Here is an 8,153-nt window from a genome sequence, read left to right on the forward strand (position 1 = left end):
GTATATCCATTCCCATATGTGATAGTATAGCTATTGGGCGTTAACGTATCCTGCAATCTCAACTTAGGGAAATGCATCGTTAATAAGACCAAGACAGCAGCTAAAAATTAGGCATTCTAAATAAGGCAAAGCTGTATTTCACATAAGAACAACTTCTCACCCTATATCGGGCACCGGTTCGAACCAGCATGGAGTATTGCAGTCACCTATGGGTCTGCTAAGTCCCAACTCGCTTCATTAGACTCGGTTGATCGTGGCGCTAGACGAATAATAAGTAATGAACCGTTGACATAGACGAAACTTCAATGTTTACAACACTCAGGCAATGTCGCCTGTCTATCGGTCTTTTTTTTTTATTCATTACAAGTTAGCCCTTGATTACAATCTCGCCTGATGGTAAGTGATGATGCAATCTAACATGGAAGCAGGCTAACTTGTTAGGAGGAGGATGAAAGTCCACACCCCTTTCGGTTTCTACATGACATCGTACCGGAACGCTAAATCGCTTGGCGGCACGTCTTTGTCGGTAGGGTGCTAACTAGCCACGGCCGAAGCCTCCCACCAGCCAGACCTGGACCAATTAAGAAAACCGCAATCGGCCCAGCCGGGGATCGAACCCAGGACCTCCGTCTTGTAAATCCACCGCGCATACCACTGCCGTCCAACTATTTAAATTAGTATAAAACTTGTAAACCTACTCTTTGTACAAAGTTGCTGGTAAAAATGTATGGATGGTGCTCAATTTTCAATACAAGAAAAAAACTTTTAGCAAACTCCCCTCCTCCCAACTTATATCATTATCGAGGTTATTAAAAGTTGCTACTATTTACTAACCAGCTGTTTTTTTACTATTGCTTAATTAATAGATAAACAACTTATAACAGCCACATTGTCCTACAAATTGCGTGGTAGGTACATTATTTCGTTCCGACGCACAGATTTTTTATTACCTGGTAACCCAGTTATCTACCAGAATCAAGAATTTTCGTAAATAAAAAAGTTGAGCGTCTCGTCAAGATGAAACTACTCACGGAAAACTAACTTGATACTGGTAGTAATTCTATAGGTACTTACTCCATATAAAAATGAATTGCTGTTCGTTAGTCTCGCTAAAACTCGAGAACGGCTGAACGGATTTATCTTAACTTGGTCTTGAAATGTTCGTGGAGGTGTAAGGAAGGTTTAAAAGGTGAACCTAATTGAATAATTGCCGGGAAAGCTATAAAAACAACCCTTTTCTATTTCTCAAACGTTTAAGATTCAAAAGGTGGGGTAGGGTAGGAGTAGAGTAGGGAGTGCACTTATGTCAAAGCGAAGCTTGACCGGGTCCGCTAATCAATTATAAAAATCCTCCTCGTAACTTGGGCAATGGGCATAAATTATAATTACCTACTCGCAATATTTTATTTTGTAACAAAACTCGGCGACATCTATAAAACGTTTTAGGAAACATATTACTTATTGTTGCAAGCACAAAGTCTGTTCTTTTTTTACTATTCGACACTAGATGGAGCTTTGACTATTTTCAGTTTTCGAAAGCTTTCTTAATGAAACTAATTATTTATTTCAAGTAATCATTTATAAAATCCAACAATAAGTCACTTAAATGCCAAAATCAAAAAATCTTGTTATTTAGAAAATAGTGGTAAAATTCTTCACTAACATTTTATTTAGAACGCTTCCATTGTCTACAATAAAATTTGATTAATGCTACCAAATTAAATACGTACAATCTAAACTGCAACTTGGAACATCGGTCACTACCAATTTAATTGGGTTGGGTAGTAATTTGTAAAGGCCCACAGTGATTCGGCTCGGCGTTGGTTTTTGAACTTTAGTTTATTCGATGCTTGTCAATATCGAGACGTTTTGGATTTGACTCCGCTTTCGGAACGCGAATCGCGATTTACAACAACTGTCAAATGATACTCCGTGTCCCGAGTGTGAACAGTGTATCTGAAATTAAGATTTTCGTGTTTATTCTCATTTTTTAAGTGAGATTTGTGTAATCTACGTAAATTATAATGCCAATGCGTTAATGTCTGTGAGTTTTTCGTGTGATGCTATAAAACTTTGATTATAATGAAAGGAATTTGTAGTGTTGTTGTGTTTTGTGAATAGTCTACGGCTGTTGGATCGGTACATTAGCCTTTGTGGATTAAAAATAAGCACAAGTAAGTAAATATTTACTCTAGTCGTGCCGTAGGAATGTATATCTCAATTTGAGTTAAAGTTGTTAGTGCTATAATTATTTTGTGATCACCTGACATTCACTGTATCTAATTTGTGTTACAAATTGTTTTATATCAATAATTTTAAATGATTTTGAATTCCTAAGTTGCAAATAACTCATAAATAACTGAGGAAATAAAGAAATAATTTTTAAAATCATCAGGTTATTGGTTACTTACTATTATTAAAGGTAATGGGGATGTGACAATATTAAAGATAATAAATGATAAATCAATACAATATACATGAATTCATGAATAAATAAATAATTCTACACATTTATAATTAGTAGAGCCCTGTCTGTTTAAGAGCCTTGATGGCCCTGTGGATATGTACTCTGCCTCTGATTCTGGAGAGTGGTTTGAAACTGGTTTGGGGCATGCACTTCCAACTTTTCAGTTGTGTGCATTTTAAGAAAACAGTGAAGGAACATCATGAGAATCCTGCATACCAGAGAATTTTCTTAATTCTCTGCGTGTGTAAAGTCTGCCAATCTGCATTGGGAGAGCGTGGTGGACTAATCCCTCTCATTCTGAGAGAGACTCGAGCTCAGCAGTGAGCTGAATATTGGTTGATAATGATGATGACGATGTCTGTTTGTTTTGAACTGTCACCGAAACTGATGGTTTTTGGAGTCAGTTTGTTATCCAACCTGTACTCTGTTCTCACATTCATTCCATTTGTATTAAATTATGTATTGTTTTTTTATAAAATGTCATTCAAAAGATATCAACTATGTTTAATTTTTCTAATAATAAGAATGACACTTACAACACATTTGTTTATAGTCCTAGGACTGATCTTAGATTGACGGTATATAAAAAAAAAACAAAATAAAGTATAAAGTGCAAGTAGTTAACAAAATAAACATTATGCTGCCTAATAAATTTCCTCATTGACCTTGCCTATTGCATTGGTTCAGTTATTTGTGTCTATCACTGGTTAGCAGTTTCCACAGTGCAGGAAACTCAGCAGTTGCTCTTCACAAATGCTACCTAAATGCTACCTGTTAATCTACTTGTCATGTAATAATAATAATATCCGAATCTCAAAGGAGACACCTTTAGAGAGTCATTCCCCTCATCTACTCTGTTTCTGCTTTCGGGCCCCATCAGGTGATTCTTCTGCGCTGGCACAAACCACCAGGTGATGGGACGCTGAGGTCCCATTAAAAAGAGCCTACGGCACTTACACAATCAAGCGGAGCATCAATGAAAATTTATGGCAAAAATGGCTCCTTTATTTTTTTATTCTTTACAAGTTAGCCTTTGATCACAATCTCACCTGGTGGTAAGTGATGATGTAAGTTAGGATGGAAGCAAGCTAACTCGGTTTCTACATGATATTGTACTGAAAGGCTTGGCGGTACATCTTTGCCAACAGGGTAGTAACCAGCCTTAGCCAAAGAATCCCACCAGCCAGGTCCTATTGAAAGTGTACCTACTATGTAACCAGTTAAAGTCACGCACAAATCATGTTTGAGGGATTTTTTTCCCCTATACCAATATTAAATGGTAATGGGCGCACAAACCTAATGCAAGTAGTTTAATGATCAGTTGACCAAATGTCTTCTAACTATCCTTGCCCTGCCAAACAGTATTAAATTTAACCTAATCTTGGTGTTGGTATCACTGGCCTATTGCTAAATTAGTGAATTAGTTGGAACCAATAGCACTAAGGCAATTTGAATTAATGAGGCATCCATTTACTTTTTTTAAAAGGTGAAGTTTAGAATGTTTGGTTACAAAATATGAAATACTGGCGCGCCGCGTACAAATACGGGAATAAAATATAACCTATAGCACCTGTGGATAGTGTATCTTCCCGTAACAGTAACAGATTTTTACAAATACAGTAGTTTCAGAGTTTATTCAATGCAAACAAAGAAACAATCAAATCTTTCCTCTTTATAATATTATTCAGTAAATTATTACTAATTAAGTAATTTTTACATTATATATTATGTGGTAGGCAATTGCTTAGCTCCAGCTATCAGATTAACAACCCCTTTGACCTAATATTGTTTCAACCGTCGCGGTAACTCCCACAATTTTAATTATTAATTTAGGCGTCTGGGAAACTTACGTCGTCGGTTTGGGCGCAATTCGCAGGGCGGGACGAATCGATAAACGAGTCAGCTGTCGTCCCCCATGCTTGTTTAGTAGCTACGTCTTAGGTTTAATAAAATAAATAAACTATAAACTAATATGTCGATATGACCTCTGCCTCCGATTCCCGAGTGTGTGTGTTCGAATCCGACCCGGAGCATGCACCTCCAACTTTTCAGTTGTGTGCATTTTAAGAAATTAAATATCACACGTCTCAAACGGTCAAGGAAAACATCGTGATGAAATCTGCATATCAGAGAATTTTCTTAATTCTCTGCGTGTGTGAAGTCTGCCAATCCGCATTGGGCCAGCGTGGTGGACTATTGACCTAACCCCTCTTATTCTGAGAGGAGACTCGAGCTCAGCAGTAAGCCGAATATGGGTTGATGATGATACATAAAATATACAAAACACTATTAAAAACTTATAAAAAAAATTTAACCTTCCCGCTGCGGGACATTTGAGTGGCCAAGCAACCGGTGGTCAGGGCTCCAGAGTGAGGAACCTCCTCACAATACGCGCTATCTCAAGAATCACTGCCTTCTGTATCCGACTCTTGATCCAACAGTTAAAATAGAATTTTTGTGTAAAAGATTTAATTTTTCTGTTTTTAGTGTGTCCTAGAATTTAATTTTCGAAATGCGTAAACTGAAAATAACGAAATTCCCGTACTGTGGCGATTTTCATGAAAATTAAATGGGACTAATCTGGTAGTATACTCTTTCAAACAAAAAAAGAATTTTTAAAATTGGTTAAGAAATTACGAAGTTATGTGGTAACAAACATAAAAAAAACATACGCGTCGATTTGAGAATCTCCTCCTTTTTTTGGAGTCGGTTAAAATTGTACTTCTTACTTTTGCATACTAACGACCAGTGGCGTGCACTTCATACTGCTAAGGACTCAATAAAAACATATGTTAACCACAAAATACATAATATAGTGGGACAAGAAATTTTCCAATTCTTCCTTTTAGTGCCGACTGACCCAATACAAATTCTGGCGCATACCTACCTACGAGTACCTAAACCAACCACTTTAATTATTAGTTTCAAACGTAGTCCTATTATCGCACTGTATGCTAAGCCATTAACCTGTCCTAGAAAGGCAGTTAAATATTTAATATACCAGATAATACTATAAACAGTTATTTTATTTATCTTTAAATCTATTGTTAAAATTAAACAAAGTCGGGCACCTGATGATTCACTAACATCTGGTACCGAAGCAGGAGTCAAAAATATGTCGTCTAAAATAAAAAAAATCCATGGATTTTCGAACCTAGACAACTTATTTAGACTAGTTTTTGGATTCTTAATCATAATTTATTCATGCAACAAAGACTTGCAAGAGCTACCCCTGAAGAGTCCATTTAGTCGGGCATTTATGTCGCCAAAGTCAACAGTCAGGGATCCGTAGAACATTTTGTACAACTGATTACTATCAAGTTAATTTTTCGTGAGTAGCTTCATCTTTATGAGACGATCAACTTTTTTAATTACGAAAATTCCAGTTCCAATTAGTTACCAGGAAATAAAAATTTCTGAGCGTCGGAACGAGATAATGTACCACGCAATTTGTAGGACATTGTGGCTGATAAGTTGCATAACTATTAATTAATTAGCGGACGCCCGCGACTGCGTCCGCGTGGAATTTAGTTTTTCATAAATTCCTTGGGTACCATGAATTTTTCCGGAATAAAAAGTAACCTATGTGTTAATCCAGGCTATAATATATCTCAATACCAAATTTCAGCTAATTCGGTTCAGAAGTCGAGGTGTGAAAGAGTAACAAACATTCATATCATCAAAGTCATCAGTTTTCGCAAATCTCGGGAAACCATGGATTTTTTCGGGATAAAAAGTAGCCTATGTGTTAAGTTAAGTAAAATCTATTTCCATTCCAAACAAACATCCAAACATCCATACAAACTTTCGCGTTTATAATACTAGTAGGATCATCAGTAAAAAAAAAAACATCTGGTTAAATTAAAGGATTTTTGTTTTTCTATTTGAAATCTGTCTTGGTTTCTATTTTACAGGCCCGTGTGGGCAACGGTTCAGGTGGCCTGCAAATCTGCCCGTGCGTAACGGTCAACCAACTCCGCAAGAACTGTTCCTAAATGACCCACAATTAAATTGTAGAACTTTAATTGTTTATTCTAGTCTTAATTTGCCAAAAAATGGAATATACTGGTACTTTCCTCGCAACAATTTCTTGTACCTATTATATACGAGACTATCTGAGCTAAAGATGTGATAGCTCAGTGGATATGACCTCTGCCTTCGATTCGGATGGCATACGTTCGAATCCGATCCGGAGCATGCACGTTCAACTCTTCAGTTATGTCCATTTTACTTTTCTAATTCGCACAGCAAAAATTTGGATTGCCCTTCCGGCGTGTTTCCTGACACTTATAATTTAAACACCAAGTAAGAGTGAATAGGCATCTTCTAAGTAAGAGCGCTCCAACTTAGACCGCATTAATGCTTTGCATAAGGCTTAAGGATATGGGCCTCATAAGAAGGCTCAGAGTCACACAGCGGGCGATGGAACGAGCTATGTTAGGAGTATTATTGCGTGATGGAATCAGAAATGAGGAGATCCGCAGAAAAACCAAAGTCACCGACATAGCAACGAGTTGCGAATCTGAAGTGGCAATGGGCGGGGCATAGTTCGAAGAGCCGATGGACGTTGGGGTCCCAAAGTGCTGGAACGGCAACCCTGCACTGTAAGCGCAGTGTTGGTCGACCCCCAACCAGGTGGACTGACGACATCAAGCGAGTCGCGAGGATTCGCTGGATGCAGGTGGCTCAGTATCGTGATGTTTGGATGTCCCTACAAAAGGCCTATGTCCTGCAGTCCCTACAAAAGGCCTATGTCCTGCAGTGGACGTCCATCGGCTGATATGATGAGGATGATAAGGCTTAATTGTAGTCAAGCGCAAGCCTATATTGCATAAAAAAAATATTCGCCAGACGGAAAGTTCAATAAATTTATCGAATGGATCCAATATTATTTTTATAATGTATCGAATGGATCCAATATTATTTTTATACAATAGTAAATACTACGTAATTTGAGTCTGGTCGTGAAACTTCGGCCACATGTCCTGCAGTTGCACACAATTTGACGTCATAAGTGCGCAATGCAGCATTCAACTAAACGGGCGTCGACTGCCGCAGCATAAATAAGTATAGTACCTGCTGAATGCAGTAAGTCTTTTGTACAACTCGTCAATACTAAACCTCGAAATATCCTGTGCTTTGGGATATCAGAGGACCGCATTGTACAATATCCTACTTCCTACTAATATTATAAACGCGAAAGTTTGTATGGATGTTTGGATGTTTGTTACTCTTTAACGCCGCTATTACTGAAACGATTTGGCTAAAATTTGGAATGGAAATGGATTTTACTCTGGATTAACTATGTGTTACTACATTTTATCCCGAAAAATTCATGGTTTCCCGAGATTTGCGAAAACTGATGATTTTAATGATATGAATGTTTGTTACTCTTTTCACGCTTCGATTACTTAATCGAATTAGCTGAAATTTGGTATTGAGATATATTATAGCATGGATAAACACATTGGCCACTTTTTATCCCGGAAAAACCCATGGTTCCAGAGGGATTTATGAAAAACTAAATTCCACGCGGACGAAGTCGTGCGCGTCCGCTAGTCATGCTATATGGAGACAGACCCGGCCCTGTTGTGATGTGATAATGATGATGAAAATGTTGGAGATCTAATGAAAAACAGAACACAGGCTTTTACTTTACGTACCTACTTCAAATGCTTTAGGACCT

At 37.6% G+C, this 8,153-nt stretch overlaps 1 protein-coding gene across 3 annotated transcripts in view; it reads left to right on the plus strand.

The window, feature by feature from the left end:
- The first annotated feature begins 1,842 nt into the window (after window positions 1-1,842).
- LOC112046056 (unconventional myosin-XVIIIa) overlaps window positions 1,843-8,153 on the plus strand; it is a 258,774-nt gene continuing 252,463 nt past the window's right edge. For 2 of the 3 annotated variants that reach the window (XM_052883057.1, XM_052883059.1), the window contains exon 1: window positions 1,844-2,174. The gene's annotated coding sequence lies outside the window, so the exon portion shown is untranslated. Of the gene's footprint in view, window positions 2,175-8,153 lie in introns of all 3 variants that reach the window. The other variant, XM_052883058.1, reaches the window with a different exon arrangement.

The sequence above is a fragment of the Bicyclus anynana genome, chromosome 8 (genome assembly GCF_947172395.1).
Source record: "Bicyclus anynana chromosome 8, ilBicAnyn1.1, whole genome shotgun sequence".
Lineage (NCBI taxonomy): Eukaryota > Metazoa > Arthropoda > Insecta > Lepidoptera > Nymphalidae > Bicyclus > Bicyclus anynana.